This window comes from Xiphophorus maculatus, chromosome 18, assembly GCF_002775205.1.
Source record: "Xiphophorus maculatus strain JP 163 A chromosome 18, X_maculatus-5.0-male, whole genome shotgun sequence".
Classification (NCBI taxonomy): domain Eukaryota; kingdom Metazoa; phylum Chordata; class Actinopteri; order Cyprinodontiformes; family Poeciliidae; genus Xiphophorus; species Xiphophorus maculatus.
This window is the reverse complement of record NC_036460.1, coordinates 26,977,159-27,002,867: the sequence shown is the minus strand read 5'-3', so window position 1 is coordinate 27,002,867 and position 25,709 is coordinate 26,977,159. Positions and strand designations below refer to the sequence as shown.

Below are 25,709 nucleotides of genomic sequence, written 5' to 3'. Positions count from 1 at the left end.
ACCCTTAAAAGTCACTTAATGAGTTTAATTCCTTTGCTATGATCATTTTCATCAAGTGTAATTGTATACATTTGAGGAAATTACCGTGAAAATACATTACCTGCTTTGTTATTTTTATAAGACAACTTTGTTAACCAAAGGAAATAGTAATAATAATAAAAAAAAAGCCTCTTTGCACCTCGTTGGGTCCGACTTGCAAACACAGGGGAAATTGGGCCTGAACAATTGAGGAGGTAGGCATTAGAGGCAATTCACTTCTCCCCTCGGTTTCACTAGGTAAAAGATGAGTCCTGTACCAAATGATATTGAACATTGATGGAACATTCCCTCTAAAATAATCCAATTATTGTCAGAGCCATATTGCGAACATTTCAAATGCTGATTAAGGGCTGTTGTGCGGGATGATAAAACCGTCCAAATCGAATGAAACGCCACGCCGCCGCGTCGTCGTCGGGAGGGTACGCCACCTCCTGCAGCAGGAAAGGATCCATCAGCGAGACGTGCTCTCATCCGTTTCGAAGGCAGCGGCTGTAACACACACACTTTTTTGCAGCTTTCACGCTGCATGACCCGGTGTGTGGTGTCGACTGCTTGACTGGGGCTGAAATCAGGAGCCCAAACATCAGCTCAAGGAAAGGTCTTAGATTCTTTTGGGGTGAAAAAATGAGTTTGAGACAACAGCTTTTAGCGTAAACAGAGCAATATAAAAGGTTATGATTAGGCTGCCATTTTTGCATCTTAAAATGAGAATGATTCAGTCTAGGCTATTAAATAGTAAAGCACAGCAGTTGCGAACAGATTTCCGAGGTGACGTGCTTTTAAGAGACGCCTTTCATTGTCACTTCCTGAAATCCCTAAAAGCCAGACGGGCCGAGGTTGCGTTCTCGCACTTCGAGCTCCAGATATTATTCATGGTAATGCGAGGCAGATTTTCGAGAGGTCCCATTTTAACATTTCATAAAGTCCCAGTACCTCACTGGAGGTGACTCGTTTCCACCCTGCATTACTCCGCATCCATAATAGATGGCTGGCTCAACCTCGGCGGTGGTATACATATGTTTACAACTGTCAAATTCACCAAGAGGAGTCACTAAAAGTCCTGAAAAAAAACAAAAAAAACAGCCATCCATCTAAGTTGGATGGCTCCCGAAGACCATGTTCCTACACCAGCTCTCCCAACAACATCAATAATACATACAGAGATAAATGCGCCCGAGTGCATCGGATCAAAAACAAGGCAACAAATGGGGAGCCAGGAGAAATAAGCAGCTTGCTGATGATGGCAGAGAGGGCGAAGTCGCACCAATATCGCTCATATTCAGCTGATCCTCAATGACAAGTAGATTTTAATACATCATACGTGCATCAAATAGTTAAACTGCCAGAAATGAGACTTAAATGCTTGAAACGTTTGCTTTAGTTTTGAATATTAGTGTCAGAAGCTTATAGAAACATCCTTTAATTTGCATACATAAACATCAACCTACTGAAATCTATGTCTATGTGCTGTGTTTAATTCGGAAACGTTTTTGCATGAATTAAGGCGATCAGTCTGGCATGGCTGTTTATTGACAATATGGGGTTTCTATCCGGCAAGTTAGCTGGCTTTACAAGCATTGTGAAACCATGATCATTAAATAATAATATCAATAACTTTATTGGTAACACTTTATTTAAATGGGTGTACATAAGACTTGACATGACGCTGTCATGAACGTGATACAACACCTGTCATGAACATGGGATCTTCATAAATGTTTAAGACTGTTGTCATGAAGTGTGGTTTGGTAAATAGTTACATTTTCAATGTAAAGTTCCATTAAAACTTGCATTAAAAGTAAGTTAAGGGCGTGCTGTGGTGGCGTACGGGTTAGCGCGACCCACGTTTGGAGGCCTTGAGTCCTCGACGCGGCCGTCGCGGGTTCGATTCCCGGACCCGGCAACATTTACCGCATGTCTTCCCCCCCCTCAATTCCCCTTTCCTGTCAGCCTACTTTCATATAAGGGACACTAGAGCCCACAAAAAGACCCCCTGGAGGGGAGGGGGAAAAAAAGTAAGTTAAAATGTCAACTCTGCATTAAAAGTGTCTATTTATTTCATGACAACTGTCATAAGCGTTCATGAACTCCTTCATGTTCCTGACAGGAGTTATGTCATCTTTATGACAGCGTCACATCAGTCTTATGCACACTCCCTTCAAATGGCGATTTCAAACAAAGTGCTGAACAATCACAATGAGATAAAAATAACCAAAACAAAACAGTACAGTTTAAAAAGAAATAAAATATCAACAAAAGAAGTGAGAGCCACAGGTATGAAGCTAAGGGACATATGACAGAGTAAACAAGTGGGTGTTTGACTTAGTTGTAAAAACTCTAGAATAATTTTTTTTCCCACTGAACTTTTTTCCTTTCGCATAACTTTCCATAAGAATGCCTGCATCTTTCTGTCAAAATCCAGCTGCTGTAGCTGTGTTGTGTTTTGTCTCGCTCTCAGTTCCAGTTTCTTTCTACAGAACAACTTTTTAGTCAGCAGGATTCCCAGTGACTGTGTGTAGGCCTTAACGAGGCCATAACATTTATTGGAAGCACTTATGTCAACAGGCTTTATGTAACCCGTCACTTGACAATTCGAATTACAATAAAATATGTATCCAATAATATTTAAACTTGCTGAGGCATACCTATGCAAATTCTGATGTTTTTCCCACTCATATTCAGATTTTGTTTTACTTCAACATTAATGTCTTGGCGTCTATCAAACACTTTCTGCAGAGTAAAAACATGCAAAACATTTCCTGTCGTGAAATGCCGTCACATGAGAGCAGAGGTAAAAGAAAAAAAAGACTGCCGTTGTGCAATGTCTAAAAAACCGGAATGAACGGGCTTGACGACTGAGCTTTTCTTTTGAAGGATGCCACTGAAGCATAAGGTGACACAGAATTGGAGATTACAGTGAAGTACTTAAAAGTTTTCCCTGGGCTGCGTCAACGCTCCGGGGTTCTGCACGACGCCTTTGACTGAGTCGCTGAAATCGGGCGGACGATTTGAGGTGTTATCAGTATTTCACTTTTAAGTACATAGCACATAGTTTTAATGCTTTATGTTTTATGGCTGGTAGCTTTGAAGCTCTGTATTTTTGTTAAGGAGCTATGAAGATATTTTAAACTTCCACCGCTTTCACTGAGGTTTATATATATATATATATATATATATATGTGTGGTTTTTTTATTCTAAGCTCCATATTATTTATTGAACAGCCATAGAGTATGTTCCCATGTCTCTGAAAGATTTATCTCTCTTTATATTCATTTTTCCTTGTGAAATTCTGTAACTCTGAGTGAATCTCTTCAAAGGTTAGTGGGTGAAGTCCACATTGAACATGCTATTAGATTTTATTTCTTTGTGTCTGAAAATTGGATGAAATCCTCATGGAAGTTTAAAATGATGGTGATTTACATCATGGTTGTTGTTTTTTTTTTTAAATGTAAATCAACATTAAAAGAAATGTTTTGCCAGCATCTATTTTTTTGTGGGTGTGTTTTTTTTTTTTTTTTACCAAACCAGTTCCAGTTCAAAACCTGGACCAGTTCCCTCTGTTGCCGCAAGCCGGACATCAGCTCTGGCAGTGAAAAGCCATGTTTTCTAAGCAAAAACTTCTTTCTTTAATTCCTTCAGGGCCTAGTCAATGAAAATCAAAAACCTGTTAAAGCATGGCTAGGAGACAACATGGCACCCAGGTCTTTAGCTTTCCAAAACAAATGTGATTATTGATCTTTTTTTTAATGATGCTAATTAAGAAATATGCCTTAGTCCAGATATACCTTTTTCTGAAAACCCTCCATACAGATGACTTTTATTTTATGTTTGTGTTCTGCTCTTTTTTGGGCTTATTTTTGTCAGCAAGGTGTTGCCGTATTCAGTTTATCTCTTTGTGCGGTTGTTCTTACCACAGTAGTTAATATTTTCCTTTAGTTCCTTATTTCTTGTGTGGCTTCTTGTCTCACGTTAGTGTTAGTCTTGTTCCCTGGTGACTTGTACATCCTTTCTGTGTCTTAGTTCAGCTCATTCTGTGTTATCTGTGTTAATTATATTATTTTTCTCAGTCTGTCTACGTCCAGCTCTCCCAGAGCTGCTCTGAATCCACCTGTTTACGCTCATCTGCTTTCATTATCACTCCGCCCTCCTTTTCCTCAGTGTTGGAGCTTCTTGCTTCCCATTGTGAGGAGCTTCTATTATACTTTCCGGTCTGATGTTCTGTTCGTTTAGTGCCATTTTGTGGTCAATGTGTCCTGTTTTTCCACATTTATGTTACCTCTCTGCCTCTGGTCTGCCTACACCAATGTCCTATCAGAAACCAGGAACCTGGAGATGCCCCAAGTGGCTTTTTTCTTTCTTTTATATTGTATTCTTTTTTTTCTCCCCCTTTTTCTTTTATGCGTGTGGGGGTGTGCGGGTGTGTGTGTTGGTGGAGGCCTCAACAATAATACTCAAATTTAGTTGACAATAACATTTTAGCTAGATATTAGCTTCTTGTTCTGGAGCCATAGTAGAGAGGTGTAGTGTGCAGAACTGGGCCCTTAAATTATAAGTATATATAAACAGCAAAGCAGCTGAAACACTGAGTGCCTTTACATCTAGACTAAAAATAAAATTGTTTGGTTACTTTTGAACCGTAATCAATGAGACATTAATCAACATTCTGATGTTTAACTTGACAAAATATAATTCCTCAGATTGACTATGTGCTGAATGACTTTGTATTTTTGTGTTTTTTTGATGAACTGCCCTATTTGCTGAAACGTACTATACAAATAAACTTGATTGATTGACATAGGCAAAAATATATATTTTCTTTCAACATAGACCTGACAGTGAAGAAAAAGGGGCCTGATATCGAAGTTCCATAAAACAGTTCTTTCTTTCTTTATTTATTTATTTTCCTAGCTGTTCCGGACAGAAATGGTCCAACCACAGAGACAGCTTCTGATTTTGCGTTCATCAGGCTAACTGCCCGCTGCGCTACATACGCAGCCTCAGTCGGTTTCTCCGCTTTGGGCGGGAGCAGCCTCCGACTCTTTGGTGTAATGAAGCGGTACTGCTTTCAGGTCGCGCTCTGCTCCACTTTCACCTTACAGTTGGTATCAGACGGGATCTGGGCTGGAGGCGAGCGACGAACCGGATGAACTCGCTGCAGAAGCTGACCTGCTAAAGGAAGGTTCAGCCATTAGATGTAGAGCTCACATCTAATGTTATGTAGTCTGCAGCAAAAATAACAACATAACAATTATGGCCGCAGTCAAACTTGCCACAGTTCAATTAATCAAGATGTCTGAAAGTTGATACCCATACGTGTGAAATTTTAATGAAAGTTGAGAATCATGTCAAACAAGTCTAATTATTTTTACCCTAATAAAGTCATATAAATGAGATTTTTTTTTAAATTCAAATTATTTTAAATATTTACATTTTTTTGCTCTTAGATGAAGTCATGCCAAGACAAGACAGGTTATTAGTACAGCACACTTTCAGCAACTAGGCGATTCAAATTGCTCTACATGATTAGAAAGAAAATAAAACAACAGACCAGCAAAAAAGAACAAAAAACCATTGCACTGCAGTGGCAGAATAAAAGGAAAATCATGACAGGCTCAAAGACATACGACACTTTATGATTTTCCAGGTGTTTTTAGTCAAAGGCAGCTCTGATCTACAGGAGCTCGGTGTTTCAGCGTCTTGGCAGTTTTCTGTAGTTTTGATCCAGATTCGAGGACCACAAAACCGACTGGTGCTTTAAATTACAAAAGTATCTTAAAGTCTATTCTCTGAGCTACAGGGAGCCGATGGGATACAGTAGTAATGTAGTAGCATTACTACTGCATGGAAGGTCTTTAGAACTGGGCTGATATTCTCTGTCCTCCTGGTTTTAGTGAGAACTTGAGCAGCAGAGTTCTGGAACGGCTGCAGCTGGAGGGTTGAATTTTTAGAGATACCTTTGAAGACCATGTTGCAGTAATGAATTAGACTAAAGGTAAACATACAGATGAGCTTCTCAAGGTCTTATTGAATATATATTTTATCTCTCCACCTTACGAATTTCGGCCTTTCTGAGGTGCTAGCATTCCTACCGAATGATAGCTGCATGGTAGCCCCTTGAGGTAATTTGGTCTTTAAAGCAGTCTGCAGCTGGGTTGCTGTGGAAGTTCACCAGTCAAATATTGTTAGAGTTTATTTAGTAAGACACAGCAGCAATTTAGATTATTTATTAATGTACTTCATAACTCTTGTCTAATCAGAAATAATCTCTCCCACAGTCTTCTCTTTAAGAACTACAGTCTCAGCACTGAACAGGGAAAACATTAGCTACCTTTACTTTGCATTCTCCCCAAATTACGATGATGATATGACAGGATGTGACGCCATATTAGATTCTTAATGAATATCGGTTCTTATGTTGTTGTAAGGTGTTTGTCTTTTTTCTATTTGCCCCACGTTTAACTCAGAGAACCGGCCCCTCTATTGGTCTCAACTCTGTCTGAAACTAGTTATGACAGGAAGATCATGACATGAGTTTGAACAACGGGACTAAAAGAACACAAGAGCTTACAAATAACAAAGCGGAGGTGATGCTAACCAGGGCACAGGCAGCATCACCAAGGGAGCACGACAGAACCCTGATGACAAACGATTTCTCTGAGGAGTATAAATACTGAGCAGGGTGATTGGTGGAGTGAAAGCAGCTGAGCGATTGCAGTGTGGGGGCACTGTGGGCTGGTGATAAGACAGAAGAGAGACCCAGTGAACACTATCTAAAAAGAGGACGATAAACAAGAAGAGTAATCATGGGAATTACTCAGAACTCTCTACCCTAAAAAACAGGCCTCAGACCGAAGCGGACAAGACAACAAACCCAAAAACTAAAGGAGAGACGATGATTACTGCCGCAATGTCGCAACAGATAGGCTTAAACTTTTAGACCACGACGTTTTACTTTGTCTAAATGAAATATCTACAATCCACATCTAACACTAACTCATGTCACAGTGAGGTCTACGTAAAGCCTCTGTGGGAATTAAACAACTTAACATCATTTAAATCCCTGGAATGACTAAAGACACAAAAACAGACCTCAGAACTCGGAGCAAACCTGACGAAAAACGTGCAAAGTCTTTGACATAGACATTGCACTCTCTAGCTAGTGTAACTGTTAGCTTACACTAGCCTCACAAACGTCGGTAGTGAAGCTACGACCACGGTGTCTGTGAAACAGCCGACTGCAGGCTGTTTGCATGAGAAGACAGGCACATTAATTATCCTGCTAATATTGGGTTGTGTTATGCTGTAAAAAGCAGAACTGCCATAAGTTATAATATTTTGCACAGGAAGCACTTGTACATTCCCTCATTAGCATCTGTTAATTCTATTGCTTGCTTAAGTTTGTTTATAAAAAAAATTTAAACAATGTTAAGCTATAACTGTAAAAAAAAAAAAAAATGAAGAAGAAAAAGAAGTTAGTTTTAGCTGCAGTGGGAATGTTGCTTTGATTTGCACTTTGTTTTAACAAAAAGTTTTATTACCCTGAAGTTATGGTACTTTTAATAAATGTTGTTATATCACCAGAATGTGAGACAAGCCAATGCTTACAGTGTCGACACCTGCTTATCCATGCTGGGTTACGGGGGTATGCCTGTCCCCATCGGCCTTTGGGTGAGACGTGGGGAACACCCTGTACAGATCACCCCCACAGGGCTACACACACACACACACACACACACCCACACACCCCTACACACAGAGAATTAACAGTTATACATTCACTCTTAGCACATAGATTCTTTAGAAAGACCAATTTAACATATTATTATCATATTGTTACCTTTCTGCTACAACGTACAGGCAACTTTTTCAGCAACATGGTCCTTACATAAAATTGCCCAAATTGAAACTACGAAAATAAATGAGCTTAAAGGAAACAGCAACGTCGATAAAACATATGTTTTTTCATACATTTGTGTCATTTAAACATGTTGAATCCATAGCTCTCCTGTAAAATTGTAGACAATAATTTCCCTAAAAAGCTGCATACATATCCGCTGCCAAGTATAACGGGTCGGTCGCTTCAACGGCTGAATAAAACTTTGACATTCCCTCTGATGATGAGCACTAGCGCCATGGCTAAGTTATGAATATATCTCATGTAACTCTTTACATCCATTGCTGCCATGATTTTGACTGGCTTATTCACGTGTGATTTTCATTTCACTTATTATGTAATGGAAACACCGCAATTGCAAAATTGCACTTTTTTTCAACATTAGCAGAAACCAGACAAAAACTTGTGCACGTTTGTAATGGAAACGCAGATAGTGAATCAGCCATGACGTTGTTGGGACTTTCTGTGTTGCAAAGTCAATTGGTGTTCAACAAATCTATTTCAACTTATTCATCTGACATCTGCTCCAAAGTCATTCACCCAAGTCCCCCATAAAATGGAAAGAAACACAAGCAGAAGGAGTTTTCTATACATCTGGTTCTGCATTTTATTCTACTGCATTGTTTGTCTCTCTCTGTTGTCAAAATGTCCTGCGATTTTATTTTTAAAAAAAACAAGCAACAAAAGTTAAAGTCAAAGCCAAATTTTACATGAATTGCATTCATTGCTGTAAACAACTGTGAAAAAGAAGAAGAAGTTAGTTTAGGTGACAAAATTAAGTCCACATAGTCATCTGAAATAGTTTGGAGGGGAAAGTAAATCAAAGTTGTTGTTCTTCCTTTCACACAACACAGCTGAGACAGGAGCTTCCTGTGTTTCCGAGTTGACGTACTGGAAGTGATTTCATCCCGTTTTTTTCATCCCCCGTTTGTCCTCTTCGATCTGACCCTTTCTCGCGACAGACAAACCCCGCTCTACAGTAGTTGGCTATAAATCCAAAAACATAACACAAATTACAGAAGACCGAGTGTCACCCAGCACGGAGAGAATTGAGATGTTTTCTGAAGGGAGAGGAAGTAAAAGGTGCTTTTTTTTTTCTTCCCTTTTTTTTTTTCTTAAACCTGTTTTGTTAGTGACTGCTGCGCCACCACCTCCCACCAGCTGTCAAAGTGACAGCAGTGACAGTCCTTGGGCACAACTCTGACATTATTTGCTGAAGGTAAATAAGGAAAAATATGTCGCCAGCGCGCATGATTCATAGTTAGTCCCAGCTCCTGTGTGCAGACATGTTTTTTCACGCTTGTTTTTGAGAACTTGGGGGATTGCAGCAAAGATTCTCCATAGTGTTTTTTCGCCCTTCCACTTTTGGCGATGTAGTGGGGATAACAAAGATAATCCCAGCAGTTGGTTTTTTTTATCTTTTATTTTTTTACCTTTTAGTTTGGGATTGTTCTGCCATTGACCTCTGTGAAGGAATTATGCAGCAAAGCTGTCTTTCTTTTCCCTTCCCCTATCATTCTTTTTTTAGTGTATATTTAATTGTGCAAAATTTCATCCAGCTGAAGCCCGCTCTGCTACTTTCTCATAACCCCGCTTAAAGGCTTGTATGGATCAGGATATGGTAATACTCGCCGTACTAAGCCCTTGTAATCTTCATGCTTGAATTTGTGAACAGAGGGCCGTGTCTTTTCGGCGCACTGTAAATAGTGGCAGCATTATATAGCACGGCTGTGTGGAGAAAAGTAGCTCGTAAAGTACCGCGTATTTGAAAGAAAAAAATCGCAAAGACTATTTCGCAGCCACCTGTGACTCTGCCGCGTAGACACACAAGTGCATTAAATATGACTAAAAGCTAAGAAGATAAGCAACTCCGGATTTATGTAATGTTGTCTTGGTAACTTTAATTCATTTTACTGCAACTTAAGACCATATGCATGTGTGGCGGCATCCGGTAAAGCGTGAAATCACTTGGTTTTTCATGAAGCCCATTTGGGTTTTCTGGTTAAGGCTCAATGGGGCAGAGGTAGTCATAAAACCTTCATTTAGTATATCAGCACTGTCTTTTCTCATTATGAGCTCACAGAATGATCAGTGTCGGCATTGAAATGAGGCCACGCGCTAATGCGTTGAGACCTGAACGTGGTCATGTTCAGTGTTCTTTAATAATCAAGAGAGGATCTAAGGTTTTTTATTTCACTCGCTGTTTTTTTTTTTTTCCTCTACAAACCCTTACTCAATATAATCCAAAGCAATTTACATATAGAGTTATAAGCTTAGCTTCTATCAAGGGATGTTTGAAATGATGGGGAAGTTTTTTGTTTAACCAACATTCATGTGAAAAGGCCTTAAGTTGTACAACTTTTCACTCTCAGTCATGTTTGGGTTTGCTGCTCACAATAGTTCTATTCACTTGCTTGTCCACTGCTGAGAAATAATTTAAGACTGTTAGTGCTGGATGAAATGGCATGTAAAAATAAATTGCTCCTTTTTTTTCATTTTGCTCCAAATTTCAAATCCAATTTTAAGAAATTTTCTTTAAAGAAGAATTACAAATTACAAAAAATATCTTAAAAATACTTGTTTTAAATGTCAATGGTTAATATCCCTCTGGAAAGCCAGGAAGGGCTTTGGTAGAGAAAAAAAAAAATCCATATTTTCCAAAAATTAAGTCTTCAAAATTAAATGTTCAAAACAGAAAATTTGATTAATCAGCAGTATTAACTAAATAGTTTGTCTATTTTGTCGATTCATCGATTTTAGCGATGAATCAACAAAATTGATTAATCAATTAGTTGATTTTGTCGATTAGTTGTCCAACCCTAAAATCTTTGTAAAAGATTTAAGCACAAGGTAAGGATCAAAGCAGCTAATAGTTGCTGAAGAGTAATGTATTAAATAACAAGTATTGAACTATGAAAGTTATACAAAGTCTTATAAGCTCAATTGTGAGCTTATAAGACAAAATGATATATGTATAATCGATCAAAACACACAAACAGCTGTTAATCACAATTGCAATTAGTATAGCATGTCAGTGCTATCGCTCACTTATCAGAAAACTGATTTTGTTTTTTCAGTTTCCCACTAAACTAAAATGAAAGTGAAAGCAATTGTAGCATTTAGCGTTCACCTTACTTTTAAGACTAAATATCTTTGCGTAAAAATCTACAATGGAGCCTGTCGATTATCACTGTTTTAACTTCAGCTCATTGGTTGTTCACAATGATCAGATTTGTTCCAGTGTCGGCATGAGTCAGAGCAAAAAACACATGAAGCACATGTAGAGAGGGGGACAGAGTCCAAAAACAATCAATTCTCACAATCGTTTGAACACAAATCATAGCGGAACAAATCATTGCTGACGTAGCACATGAACTTCTGCTCGTCTGATTGGCAAAACGACAAGCTTCGGCAGGGAAATGAATAAGTTGAAAAACAAATGCACTAATCTATCTTGACTAAACGTGTTCAAAATGCAGCAGTTTATATGTCACTGATCATTAACACTGCTGTCTTGTCTCACTTGCCTTATAATCTCTGCATTGGCTCTTGGTGAAAAATAAGCTAGATATTCCCCGTCGAATATTTTTAGAAACATTGTAGTATTTATGCAAATGTTTTTTGTGTAATCAACTTTCATTTAGTCACACTGTACACAATTTTAATTAAGGATACACCTATCCACTTTTGTCACTTCCGATACCAACATCAGATCAGTATCAGCCGATACTGATCCGATACAGAAAAGCAGCTGAATTGATTTAAACATATATTTTTTTAAAAACATACATAAATGTGCTGAATTCCAAATTTATTTGATAACTCTGCACTTGTACAGCACAGCAATTGTCACCGGGTAACCAATCTAGAATTTTTTTCCATACTGGGACGGATACAGATAACATCGGATCGGTGCATCTATCATTTTAACACAAGGAATGCTTTAAAAGGTTGTTTACTTTTCCATCATACAACAACATTGCTGGACTAAAGTCTATTATTTCTGGAAGAAAGAGAACATGGGGCTCCCTTCTTTCAAACTTTTTAAATGTAACAAAAGCTAGAGCTTTTCAAAGAGTCCAGTTTAGTTTTCATCATATGAATGAATTAATATGTTGCGCTACTAATGTTACGTGTGTAACTGTTTTTGTAATAAATGTGTTTTTTACAATGCGGACCACAGGAAGAGCAGCAGTTGTCACGGCAACGGCTAACGAGGATCCTTATAAACAAACTATATGAGCTGAGCGAACAGTCTTTAGATTGATCAATAAGACAAGTATCTTAATGCAGCTGAAGATATCAGTTTAATATTGTCAGAGTTTAAATCGTTGGCACAAATATAAAACCTTCACTGGTCCATGGTAACAAAAATGCCAGGAATTTTCAGCAGCTGGAAATAAATTTAGATCCACATCATGACCCGAACCCGCTAAACAGCTCCAACGCCATAACATGAGGCAGTAATCCATGAGGAATGAATAAGGGTTAGTATTTTCATCTTAGATTGTTATGTATGTCTGAAACATATCTCTGCAGAGATGCACAATTTTGTTTGCTTTTTTCATCATTTGTTATCACTTGTATCTCCCCTCCTATTGTCTGTTATATAATACAGTTATGATGTTTGAAAACTGATAAACCTCAGCAATTCTCGGCACGCCTCGCTATATAGCTGCACACACGAAGGAAGTGCTGATATTGTTGTATTTCCAAATGATTTGTTTGATTTGTTGCAGATTTTTAGCCTAATATTTGCTGTGGCTGGTGTTTACACACCTTTTTACACATCAAAACATGCAACACCTTTTTGGCTCCACACTTAAACTTATACACAGGAATTGGCATTTATCGTATCGTTTACCATTTATCGTGATAAATATCATTATAAGATTTTTGATTAATTGTTACGACAATAAATTCCAATTTATGATGTTTTAAAATCCCTAAAACTGTTTTCTCACATTTTGTTCAACAAATTTGTATCAATATATTTAAAAAATATGACAAAATGCAGTTACTGTGTGCGTTTAGTGACACAAATCATACTTCTTTATGTGACTGGTGTCCTAAAAAGAAGCGTATTATGAATGGGAAGGTTTTTCAAGAGCAGTATTTGTGTTTGTGGGACTATAATTGCTACGACACACAATCATCACCACACAGTTAACTATAAAAGATGACATAAATAGTTGATATAGTCACTTTTACAACAATACTCCCACAAAATATCAGGATAAAACTTTAAGTCCATATCCTCCACCCATACTTGTATGTTAAAATTAGGCAAAATATCACCAGCAGCAACACAGGAACTGTGAATTGGTTGGTCTGTGAGCATAAAATAACCAGCCTCAATCAACACTGAGATAGGTGTTTTATTTTAGTTCAGTCCTCCTTGTTGTTCTCCTGGTAACCTCTCCTTCCTCCACCAGCAGATTCATGAGTATCGATCGTCTGGTGGGGAAGCACACACATAGAACCAATTCATTTTTGCCTGACCTGTAAAGGCAAAGGTTTGTAGAAGCTAATAAAAAGCTAATTATTCAATTATTCTTCTCCGACAAGCCATTTTCCTTCAAACCATTTTATCTATGGTTGTGGGGCAATGGGAGCTCAGACGAAAAACAATTGCTTGTCTGAAATAATTACCTCACTTTTGTGGTTTTAGCCTCGGTTTTTATTGTGAGAAATCAGGCCGAGCAGGATATATCTAATTTACTAAGTGACATATATCCCTTTAGTTTGGCGTTTTGGGGTGTTGCTAGCTAAAAACCCTATTAGTCATGTAATTAGTGATTGAATGCGGGTACACAGCTGGAGAAAACATGAACATGTACAGCGCATAATTGATACTTTGCCATATAGTGGCCATGATCTCGTGTGAAAAGGAGCCCATTAATCAAAGTGCTGACAAGGGAAGTTGTGACCACAGCTGGTAAAAATAGGAAATGGCCTGACAGGAGGTGCCTTCACAGATCTGCTGAGGACGACTTTAACCCCCATGGTTATGAAAGCTATCAGGCTATGCTGAACTACTGAGCGGTGTCACTATTATCTGACCGAGTGGTTTGTCACTTGCGCGCAAAGCCGATGTGACATTGAGATTGTCCTTTAACAAGCGTGTTACAGCTGTGCCCTGCTTTATTGCTCGTCTTTATCTCGACGCCACAATCGCTGAAGTTGGAGAACGAAGCTCCTCCGTGGAGAAAGAATAATAATAATTTTCAATTCAGACCTTAACCTCCCGGTCAGGCGGTTTAAAAATAATTAAGGCCTGTAATACAAACAGAGAAACCTCGTTAGGAGTCTGTGCTAAAATGAAGTTCTCATACCGCTGTGTGTGATTTATTAAAAATCATCTTGTGCTTACCCAGCTGCTGGTGTAAGCTCCAGAATTTCTCTTTTGATTTTTGGATAACTTATATTCATGCACTCATAGATTTTAATTTCATATTACTTTGGTTACTTTAAAATTGATTTAAATTGTTTTAGGGTGGAATGATCATAGAACAAACACTTTACAAAAAATAAAACCATTTAATTCATAAGTTTAGAATTATTATGGATTTTCTTTATCCTCTACAATGTCAAAATTATATGTCTTTGATACTAGCTGCATGTTTCACCTGAGTTAGAAGAATTAACTTTGATGCTTTACAATTTCAGTATAGTTGATGTTGGAATGACAAAGCATGAAAAGGTGGCTAGTCCTAACTAACTGGGTTGGCAGCTAGTACCAGCTAGCTACATTCAGCTAGCATTAGCTCGCTGCCAGCCCAGCTAGCAAAGCTAGCCAAACAGTTCTTGCTAGCCAAAATTGGGGCAGCTACAAACTACAAAGAACCACAGTATGTTTATGTTGTGAAGTATGGACTCTGTGACATTGTGTCATCATCCCACCCTGAGTAAAGAACAGTTCCAAAGCATCATTGATAACAATGTAGTTCTCAAAATATCTTCCAGGTTTACCATTTATGTGTGTTTTAAAATGTGAAATTATTTATCTTCTTTTAGCAAAACCACCAAATTAAGATAAAAGCTTAATCTCTCTTGCATCATCAAACATGTCCGCCTTGAAGCCCAGCTCTTTTCCATTTTTTGCGCGTTTTCCAGGAAAGGTTGCTATAAAGTATTAACACGCTCACCGTTTTTCTATTTACTTTCAGAGACAACCAACAGAAACATTGTCAGGATTGCTTATGTCCAACAAACACGTTGATATCGAAGATGAATTTCGAGGTGGAGGTTATTTTGAAAGAAATATTTAGCATTGTTCCACCAGCCCAGCTGGCCTGCTGGATTCGTTTCTTCTCTTTCCCTCTTGTGATGCCACCCACTGCCGTTCTTCTCCTGCGACAGAACGCGGCCAAAGACGGAAGTCTCTGCCGCTCCCGTTGGCACGTTGAGTAACAGCTGACAGAACAAGAGAATGACTGTTTCCCTAACAACTGTCTTTGTCTGGCACAGATACGAAGGGATATCTCTGATGGATAATGACTTGATATAGTGTGTCCTTTGGCCAGAGCTGTGTGCCACCGCGGATCATTTTGCTTCATATACCTGCGAGGGGAAAAGGAAGGAGAGAGAAAGAGAGAGAGAGGTCAAATGGTGTGGCTGTAGAGCTTTAGAGAGTGGATTGTTTCTCACAGCCAGGGAAGAAACGTCGGAGATAAAACGGAACGAGTGTTTTCCAAACCAACATCAGAACGTTCACTCTTGCCTAAGTGATGATTTGCTTGGAACCTCTACTCTTTTGTTTTCTTGAACACCATCAACCACCACGCTTTTCACCGTATCTCCTTAATTTCCTCACCTCCGATACAAGTGTAGCCCGAGATGAAGTGGAATTGGAAGTGGGACTGGGACGATGTATCGAAGAGCAAAGGCTTTACGTCACATCGTCCGGATGAATAGCGGAAGGCGTCGAGGCTTCAGAGTCTGTCGGAATGCGAACCGATGCGCAGAAACGCTTCAACCTGAGTGCAGAGTTGTGTATTTTCATGCGCGAAGGCTCACCTGATTTGGTGATCTCGCATGGATTGCGTGACGCAAGTGAAGCCATGACGGTGTCATGTCGAATGTTTTGAGGTTTTTTTGGGACAAGTGAGAAACCGACCTTGACAGTCACCTTCCTTTCCATGTCATAAAAGGCAAGACAAAAAAAGAAACAAAAAACAAACAGGAAGCAGGAATGTTGCAATAAAAAATAACCTCTCTCAGAGATCGTTGCCTATTTTTATCGGTGTGTGTACGTACTAGCGATACCCTCACTTTAAAGCATGCAGTAATTATCCAGAGGCATTACTCACCGATTTTTTTTCGTTTTGTTTTGGCACAAACCTCATCATGAGCAGAAGATTCGCCCGTTCTGTTTCGCACAGATGAATTCCAAAGCTTTACAGAAAAAAAATAAAAACATAATACATTTTTCAACGCGCTCCTTTGTTCTCTTATAGCTACGGTGATGCAGTGAAATATTAATGTCAGGACACACATTCATAGCCGTGGTATCTTCGGCTGTGTTTCTCCGCTGCCTCCGCTGCTGCTTATGTTTCTTTTCCTGTTGTTTCATAATCAGATCAGCGTTCATATCGCGCCCAAAGCTGCCAAGTGGAAAAAGGAGCGAGCTCAGTCAATGAGATTATGAATGTATGACAGCATCTCTGGTGTGTTGAGAAATGCGGCCTCCTTTGTTGCTTGAATATTGTTTGGAAGTGCGTTTCAAGGCCTGCTAAACTTAGCTAGAAAAAAAAGCTGTCGATAATGGTTTGTTCACATTTAGCTATTCCCTTTGTAAAAAATTTAAAAGAAGCATGGTGTTGATCCACTATGTTCATGATATCAATATACATTAATGGATTCATCACATACTAAAAAAAAAGTGGTCTGAAATGAATTATTTCTGTTCGACTGAACATATTCAGTCACGCATTTAAGAAAGCGTGGTGGTTTCTGTGCATTTCTCAGTATAGGATTTATTTTATGACAGTGAAAATAATAACATTTTAATAAAGACTAATTATTTAAAACATCTAAATATAAATCAATATAAATGACAAATGATGTAAAAGGATGACAGAAAAATAATGGAGTTTCCTTTATTTACCCCTACTCTTCTTTAGTGCTAATTATTAAGTTTGCAAAGCAGAGACTATCTACCAACATACATAAATTCAAGTCTACAAACACAAAGACTACAAATAATCACCATGGCAGCCTTCTCAGCCTACTCAGTTCCTCCAGACTAGCGTTAGCAGCAATCAGCAAACACCTGGTGGAACGGCAAGTCTGCTGAGCTCATCATACAAACTAATTCTGAGTTCAAAGTTCCTAATGCGTTCACACCAAAAGCGTGTCGTGCGTCAGGTGCATCTGGTTTACGTTCAAAGTCTATGCAGAGGCGCGTCGCAGTTTGCGCATCTGGCACGGCACGATTTGAAGCATTTTGACGCGTCCGACAAATAGGCCTGCAACGGATAACAATGACTAGAGCAACTTTGACGTGTGTGACCCACCCTCGACGGTCCTCCACATGTGCTTTGAATGTAAACCAGACACCTCTGACGAGTGAAATGCTAGGTGTAGATCAAAATGTCAACTGTCTGCATTCAAAGTGCACACGCGTCTCGAACTTGTAGCGTCTGGACCCGTTTTTGAGGCGCGTAATGCGTTCCGTGTGAACGCACCACAAGAACAGATGCAAACAGCAATGAGAGGCATGGTTATGAGGACTTCTTGAAGGTGGGGGGGTTTGAATAAGCAGAAGCTTCTTAAAGAGACAGAGGCCAATTTCAAGGCGTCAAATTGCAAAGTGATTTAAGTAATGTTTGATATATACAACCTTTTTATACCTGCAATTTTGTGCTGCAATTTTGCAGCACAACCAAGTGCTGCAAAATTGTCTAGATCTGAATGTCAAAATTTGATGAGACATTACAACAGGTTGGTTGTCGAACAAGGACAGATCTTAGTTCAGCACATAAAGCTTGTCATGTTAAGCAACCAGAAATAAAAATGGGATAATATTATTTTGGTCCTCCAGCTAGAGAAAGACCAGCATGTCAACAAAGTATAATTATGGATAAAATGCATTCGAAAGCCCGTGGCTGTTTTTACATTCAAGGTTTCAAATGCTGAATCACCCAACCGAATAACAAGGCAAAGAAACATAAGAGGTAAACATTATTAAAACATATGACTTACCATGAACACGTTAAAACTTTTTAAATTAGCAAAATACAGTAAGACCAGTCATAAAGAGAAACATTGCTGTGTATTTCAATGAGATTCAAAGCATAATAAATCAAGGACATTAACAAAACACATTTCATAGATTGAGATGTGTCATCTCAATCTATGAAACATCATAAGATGTTCTGGTGGGTAAATAATCATAAATAAAAACATTAGGAACACTTTTGAAGGGCCTTGAAGGAAAGGTAGTTCTTGTAGTTGAGGTGTTTGTGTTGAATATCACACACTCCTGTTTTTGTCTCTTAGGAGTTTTGTTTTTCATAACATTTGGAGTCCTTGGCATCACCCCGACTGTCTGGCAGCTGCCTGTTCAGGATGCTGCAGCTGAACCTGTGATGGACACCAGAGCTTGATATTTGGTAAGTTCTGTCTGAATATCTACACACTGACAGTGAGTGGTTTCACGCCCCGTGCACAGTGAGCTCTGGCAGCTCAAAAAAAAAAAAGTGAAAAATGCAGCGGCAAGCTGCGGTGCCATGTGGGACAGTATGGGAACTTCAGATGGAATGTCGAGCAAAACTGCAGGTGCGTGAAGAAGTGGGTCAAATTATTGTTTCTGGAATTTTAACTCCGGTGTCCAGCGTTACTCAGCAGGTTGAGGCGCAGAAAGTATGTGTAGTGCACATGAGGGGAATAAACAGACACGAGAGACTGCCTGGGAATAGATGCACAATAAACAGAAATTAATATTCTGAAATACAAACATCTCAGTGACGTGCATTAGGAGGGGTGACTGGATTACATCTGGCTAATTAAAGTTGATTTGTTCATAATGCTTCTTGCTTACGGCAGATTAAATAGCTGAAATAGCTCGGTTTTTAGACAGAATTCATAGCTTGGTTTTATTTTTGTAAAACATGCTGCGTTACCCTTCATGTTATAAAGCAATAAACTGTTCCAGTGAAAACTTTTCATATATTCATTAAAAGTATGAGGTTTTAGGTTTTTTTTATTTGCAGAAGATTGAGTGATTGTTCTAAAAATAAATCAAGTTAATTTGAACAACATTCAGGTAAAAATGAACCATATATGGAGACGATTCATATGATTTAATAGATCATGAGATGGAGAGCTCACCGTGTAGTGCTTGTTATGTTTTGCTCTTTTGCAATTCATCAATGTTTGGGGTTTGCTTTTGTATTTCTGAAAAGATGGAAATTAATGCAAAATGTTAATTGGAAAAAAAAAACTACAGTAAATAAAAACTAAACGAATTGTGCAAATATAAACTTGCATTGGATTTTCTTCTATTAAAAACAATATCAGAATCCATTTCAACCTCAGGTCTTTTCTGCCCTTTTGATACATTTTCAATATAGTTAAGGTGTTTGGTTTCCAAAAGCCAAATGGTCTTTGTCATTTATTCCTAAATCAGTTTTTATGTTTGCTTGAGGATAATTGCTTCACTGGAACATTTTATTATCTCGTAACTAAGTTGGTGGTAGTCTCCATTTTAATAGTTAACCACAATGAACAATGGCACAAAAAAAAAAAAAACAGACCATGATTCTGACATTATACCGTTTAATAATACAACACTTTCAGGTCTTACAACTTCACCTTTATGCCTCTGGCCATTGCTTCTAAATAGTTTTTTTTCCCCTTCCTGGCAATATGGACTAAAATATGTCCAAGCACAATGAGCCCAAACACACATCAGAGCTGGTTTTGGAATAAATAAATCACTCTAACCTCAATAATTTGAGGTTAAAAGCCAATATGTGGCCTATGATTAAAAGTAAGATCAACAGCAAGAAACCAACTCACTTAATCCACGTCCATCGATTCTAACAGGATGAGCAGACTTGCTTTTCCTTGCAGGGCCGCAGGGAGTCATCGATCTACCTTATGAGCCAAATTGTTGTTTATAAAATTAATTGAAGTTGGTTAATGAACCCAAGAAAATGGTTTAAATAAAACAAAAGCACATCATTAATTAGGAGATTCATGCCGATGAGTGTATGTCATATAATGTACATAATGATGCCGTATACGCAATTTGTTTTTACGGACTAGATTCAGTGTGCTCAGATTTATGACGGCTCGCGTTCCTTCTACGCATTCACGAAAGAAGGAAATGCAAAAAAAAGCTCCGAAGTGGAAGAGATGCAGACTAACGGCAACAGAGCGATCCTTAAATCTTTGGGATTTTGATGTAGTAGCTGCTCATGAAGTCTCATCAACTTGGCAGCAACATGATTTGTGGATGCCGGCTTTCAAGAGATTTGTATCCCACTGAGAGAGATTTCAAATATGTAAAGATTAAAGGATTTTCCTCCAAACAAACAAACGATGTCCAACAATATGGGATGTGAGCATGCTATATATATAGGATGAAAGGCAAAACAGTACGACTGTCTTCTCGTCCTGTAATGTATTTTCCAAACTTTATCTTATCAATACTATTGATTGAAAAAATTTGAAAAAAATTAAAATGAGAAAAAAACAAGTCGTCACTTATTCAGCAGACGACACGTCATATTGGATTAAAGAGATAAGATGAAATTGAGCAATATTCTGGGATAACACTTATTTTTTAATAAGAGAATATGGTTTAAATAATTAGTCGTGTTTTCAAATAAACAAATCAGTAAATAATTACACAGTTATGGAGTAATCAGTCTAATTATTAATATTTTTCTTAAATGCAGGTTATCAAATGCAATCCAGACTCTGAAATAGCTCTTAGTTCAGCTTCAAAGCAGACGCAAACGTTAGCATTGTTAACGTTAGCGGATAATTTTGAGCAAATCATGATATTCTCCCAGAATTATGAATCATATCTTGTCTGTCACTTAGTCACCATATTTTACGTCTTACATTCTGCGATACAAAGGTTTTAGAAGAGGAAGTTTCAACGATGGATTTGCTCCCAGTTGTTGCTAGCTAACCTAAAAAGTCATTATTGGCTAACTTAGCTAATAACTATGCAATAGTGCAATAGTGTGACCTAAAAAACATTTAAATTCAAAATATGATTCTCAAACACATATGAGAGAGTGAGTTGAGCTAAATAATAATAACTGAGACTAACTTCAAAAGTCTAAGTCTCAGACTTAGATTAAGTCTAAGTAGCAGCTGTCTAAAAAACATTTTTTATTAGCTGCTAGTAGCTAATATATAGCTCCTAGCAGCTGTCTACTGGCTGCTTGTAGACAGCGCTTCGAGAGACAGTCACTTGCTACAAAAAGTACTGTACAATTAACCACGACATCAACAGGTTTAGGTTTAAGTTAGGTTTTTTTGTGTTGACGTTATTAACCCTAAGCTACGTATTTCCGCTGATTCAATCCATATGCTGTGATGATGAGCTCCCATGTAAAGTTGCTGTGCAACTGACTGTATCTTAGATTGGCTATAAAATGCAAAAACAGCCGGCAGCACTAGATAAACTCTATTCTGAATGGTACAGTACGGTATAAAATCATAAGTTAAAACTCTGCGCACGAAGGGATAGAGTAAATGATCCTTGCAGTCTCTTCGGAGGGCAGTCAGCTCGGAGCGACCGTATGCATGCGAGGTACAGAGACTACGTGTATAGGATCTATGTCAGTGTTTCCCAACCCTGGACTTCCGAGACGCACTGTCCTGCATGTTTTGGGTGTGTCCTTGCTTCGGCCCCAGCTGATTTCCATTGACGGCATTTACTGCAGTTACCTGAATCAGGTGTATCAAAGAAGGGAAACATGCAGGGCAGGGTTGGGAAACACTGATCTACGTGGTACTCTGACCAGGTTCTGCACAGTTACCTTTTGCTGCATCTGATCCACTTTGCTTCCAGTGACTTTGCGTTGCTGAGTGTATACCCCGGGCTCCGGGGGAAATGTGTGAGGAATTGCGATGATCTGTGAACCTCTGAACCTCTGTGGTCTGGACCTTTGTGGTATTATTGGTCAGGGACTGAACAGAAAAATATGATGGCTGCCACTTGTCCTCTTCTGGTTCAAAGGGAACACCAGAGCAAAGCTAATTACCCAGCTTGTGTAACAGCATTGAACATAACAACACTCCCTCCTCCCCCTCCCTCTCTTCCTCCTCATTGTATGCATAACGAGCAGCATCTACAACAGCCTGCATAACTCTGCATATTTTGACATCTTGCTGTTTGTGTGTCCCCAAAAACATTTATTTCCATCATTAAGTCTGTTTTTCTTTGATGAATTAAATTCATCCTTTCCTGACGACAGAAAATAGGCAACTCTTGCTTGTGCACACATTGGGCATAAGCCCAGATGCTCTTTTAAGCTTTTTTTTTTTATCCTACTTGTCAAGTCTGAGGGCAGTAAGACGGCCAGTGAACCGCTTCTCCACCTTTATCCTCCATTGCTCACATTTATGGTACCACAAACTGCAGAGACGCTCTTCTGCACGCATGCTCTGAATATTATTATTTTTAATGATGAGGGTAGGAGGGGGTGGGGAGGGGGGTCAAGGTGTTATCTTAAAATTCAAGTGCACATCCGTCTTCAACCTCCCCGAACCCTGTCTCGTGTCTCGGGGTCTACTTTTCTTGTCAAAGCGATCTGAATCTTCGCTGGCAAGTCTTTCCCAGAATACCAAGTGCCGAGATCAGTGACAGAGGGGGGTGTGGAGTGGAAAGCTCGGGGACATTCTTCAGGCTTCAGAAGAAGATATCACCTCCATCTCTGCACCTGATACTTGTTACCGCAGGCTCTAATCATCCGAAGAAATTAAGCGACACACCCGGGCGATTGCCGCCTCTTACAACAACGTCTACGGAAATCTAAATGGGGGGGGGAGGAGAAATTTGGCAAAGTGAGACGCACCTGCAAGCGCGCCAAGTGGCACGCAGCAGACGCCTGGCTCTGGGGGGAGCCGTGCTCGCCGTCTTGGAGCGCTCTGTTATTTTTTTTCACCCCGTCAGTCAGATATCGTTTTGTTCGCCGCAGACGCTCTCAGGGTTGGCAAACACATTGAACGCTGAGTCACTCAAACATCCACATCTTGACAGGCAGCTGATTCACTGTCCATTGATTTCCTCGTACGTCATATTCTTTTGCCATCTTTGTTGCGTGCAGGGCTGAAGGGAAGGGCTTTGTTTGAGGCTTTCTGCACGCGTGTCTGTCTTCAAGCACTCTGGTTTGCACATTAAAAACTCGACGCCGTGCCTAATGACTCGTGGAGGTGCAACTTTATCCCATAAGTATCCTCATTAGTTACAAGGCCCCACAACTGAGTTTTAAAAATCCATTTACGTTCATGGCCAAGAATAGCACGGTAAGTGTTTGAGAGCATAAACAAGCCTCTGAAACAAAAAGGAGCGTGTAATCCATGTAGACATCCTCAAACCCTCCAGTTTATTCATCCTGTATCAAATATGGATTAATGTTTGATTTAAATTTGCACTGCATGGCTTGAATACAAAAACAGGCAAGTTTTCCCATGTAAGAAAGCAACAATAGGATTTTTTTTTTCTCTACTTGTGGCTCACTTTTCAAACATTTCGTTTTATTTGCCTGTGCAGAAATCGGTGGGGCGTCGCAAATTGCAGAGCAGGAGAGAGTCTCGTCTCTCAGACCCGGCAAATTAGAGTCGGTGGTAGAAGTTCAGCAGAGTGGACAGACGCATGCTCAAGTGTGTGGGTTTTTTTTTGTGTGTGTCAAAACTTCTATGAGATTCTGATGTAGGCCAATTTGTTAGCATCTCTCTTGTAAATATGTGCCAAAAGCATCAAAATAAAATCTACTTTTCTCACTTTTAAAATTTTTTTCAATTAAAATCTTCAGTTTAAGCATATTAGTTTTTTGGAAAACAAAAAATAAAAATCCCTCGCATACCAGGAGGAGGAACTATGGACGTGTTTTCTCTTTCAAAGGCTTTGAGAACCGTATTCAGTCCCTCCAGGAAGTTGCGATGTTTCGGTCGCAACTATTAATATAGATTCACTCGTTATTCTCATTTTGCTCAAATTTTGCACAGACTTGCAATTTTCACCAATCGTTGCAACTTGTAAACCTGACCAATCACTTTAGCGTTTCATGTATTTCCTTCTTCGTGACCAATCCCCTTAGCTGCATGCTAATTTAACTTCCTGTTTCACCAAGTCTTTTGAACACCAAACCTGCAAGATGAACGCATGTGTGATGCTAAACAGTAACGCTTGCCTTTTTGTTTTTTGTTTTTTTTTGGTTTGAGAGGTAATACTACATAAACAGCTGGTTTGAATGATCATATGTGGAATTCTTCTTTAGCAATTTGAAACTCCTCGGGACATGATTGTAATTCGATTAAGGATGGTACTCGAAGGTACTTGAAAATGTTATTTGCACTTTAAATGTTAACTTTCTTCAAATCTTGGAAAGGCTTTTTGGAAAGGCTAGGTGCAGCAATTCCAACTTTTTTTGCAAGACCATCTTATGGCAAAAATAAAGTCTTAAACAAGCTTGCAACTTTGACCACAACCTTTTGAAAAAAAGTGCTGCAAAATCAGTCATGTCAGGCCTCTGCTATCACAAAAACCCCATTGCAACTTCCTGGAGGGAATGGTAATTAGAGTGCATGGCATTATGACATCTATAAAATACATGCCTATTATTACTCCATTATTGTCCCCTGATGTAAATTCTATAGAAAACCTGTGAGATACGCTCAAGTAAAGTGAGATTACGTAATTAAATTTACACTCCCAGTAATACCTCACACCCCGGTGTACAGCATAAGCACCTCATACGAAGGTATTTTTGGTGCCTTGCACCAAAGTGGTGAGAAGTTCAAGTCAAAGAGAAAATAAGTCATACAAGAGCTTTGCAATTGTGGATTTTTTCTTTCAGCATGGAGTCAGTTTACACAGACCAATTGATTTGATGCAGGTGTGATAAAGCGGAAACACCTCTAAAAGTTGCACCACTTTAACCTTTGAGGACTTAGATTTTGAGATGGCAACTAGAGAAACGGTCAATTGTCTCTCCGTTTGCTTTCACCAGCAGAAATGCTCTCAAACATTCGGGCCTGCGGATCTGGCAAAAAGGGCTCAAGCAGAGCATTAACAGCATGGCCACCATCTACCGCGCTCTCTGTTACTTTTGTGAAAATCAATCGTATATCAACTTGGGGTTACTCTCCTTGCTGCATGAATAATGTAATTTAAAGCTTGGGTCTTTCAGATAAAATCATAGTGTGGCGAATGCTTCTGCGATAAAAAATAAAAAAAAGAATATATGTTAAGCTTTTGACACATTGATTAAAACAAAAAAAATTTAGCAGTAATCCAATTAATTAGTGAAATTAAAATTCTTTAGAACGGCTATGTGAACACAAGTGGCCGCCTTTTTCAAAGTACGATTTTATGAATATGCAGCATGTCACCATAGAGCGAAGCTCTTTCTACCTCCCAGTTCACGGCGGTACTGGGAGGTACCGCCGAGTGAGAACACTCGACGAAGTTGAGTGTTCTCACTTTCGTCTCACATGTGAACATCTGGACGTCCTTCCTCAGGTTTCCACCCTTTGCTCTGCTCTGTAAGTGGCTCATGACGCACTGCTGCTGCTACACGGCGT

General features: G+C 39.0%; 1 protein-coding gene across 7 annotated transcripts in view; it reads left to right on the top strand.

Moving 5' to 3' along the window:
- The window catches only part of lrfn1 (leucine rich repeat and fibronectin type III domain containing 1), a 212,761-nt gene that overhangs the window by 149,259 nt on the left and 37,793 nt on the right, over window positions 1–25,709 (top strand). For 5 of the 7 annotated variants that reach the window (XM_023351142.1, XM_023351141.1, XM_023351140.1 and 2 more), the window contains one exon: window positions 18,438–18,550. The exons of the other annotated variants lie outside the window; for them this stretch is intronic. The gene's annotated coding sequence lies outside the window, so the exon portion shown is untranslated. The remainder of the gene's footprint in view (window positions 1–18,437; window positions 18,551–25,709) is intronic. 7 annotated transcript variants of the gene reach the window in all.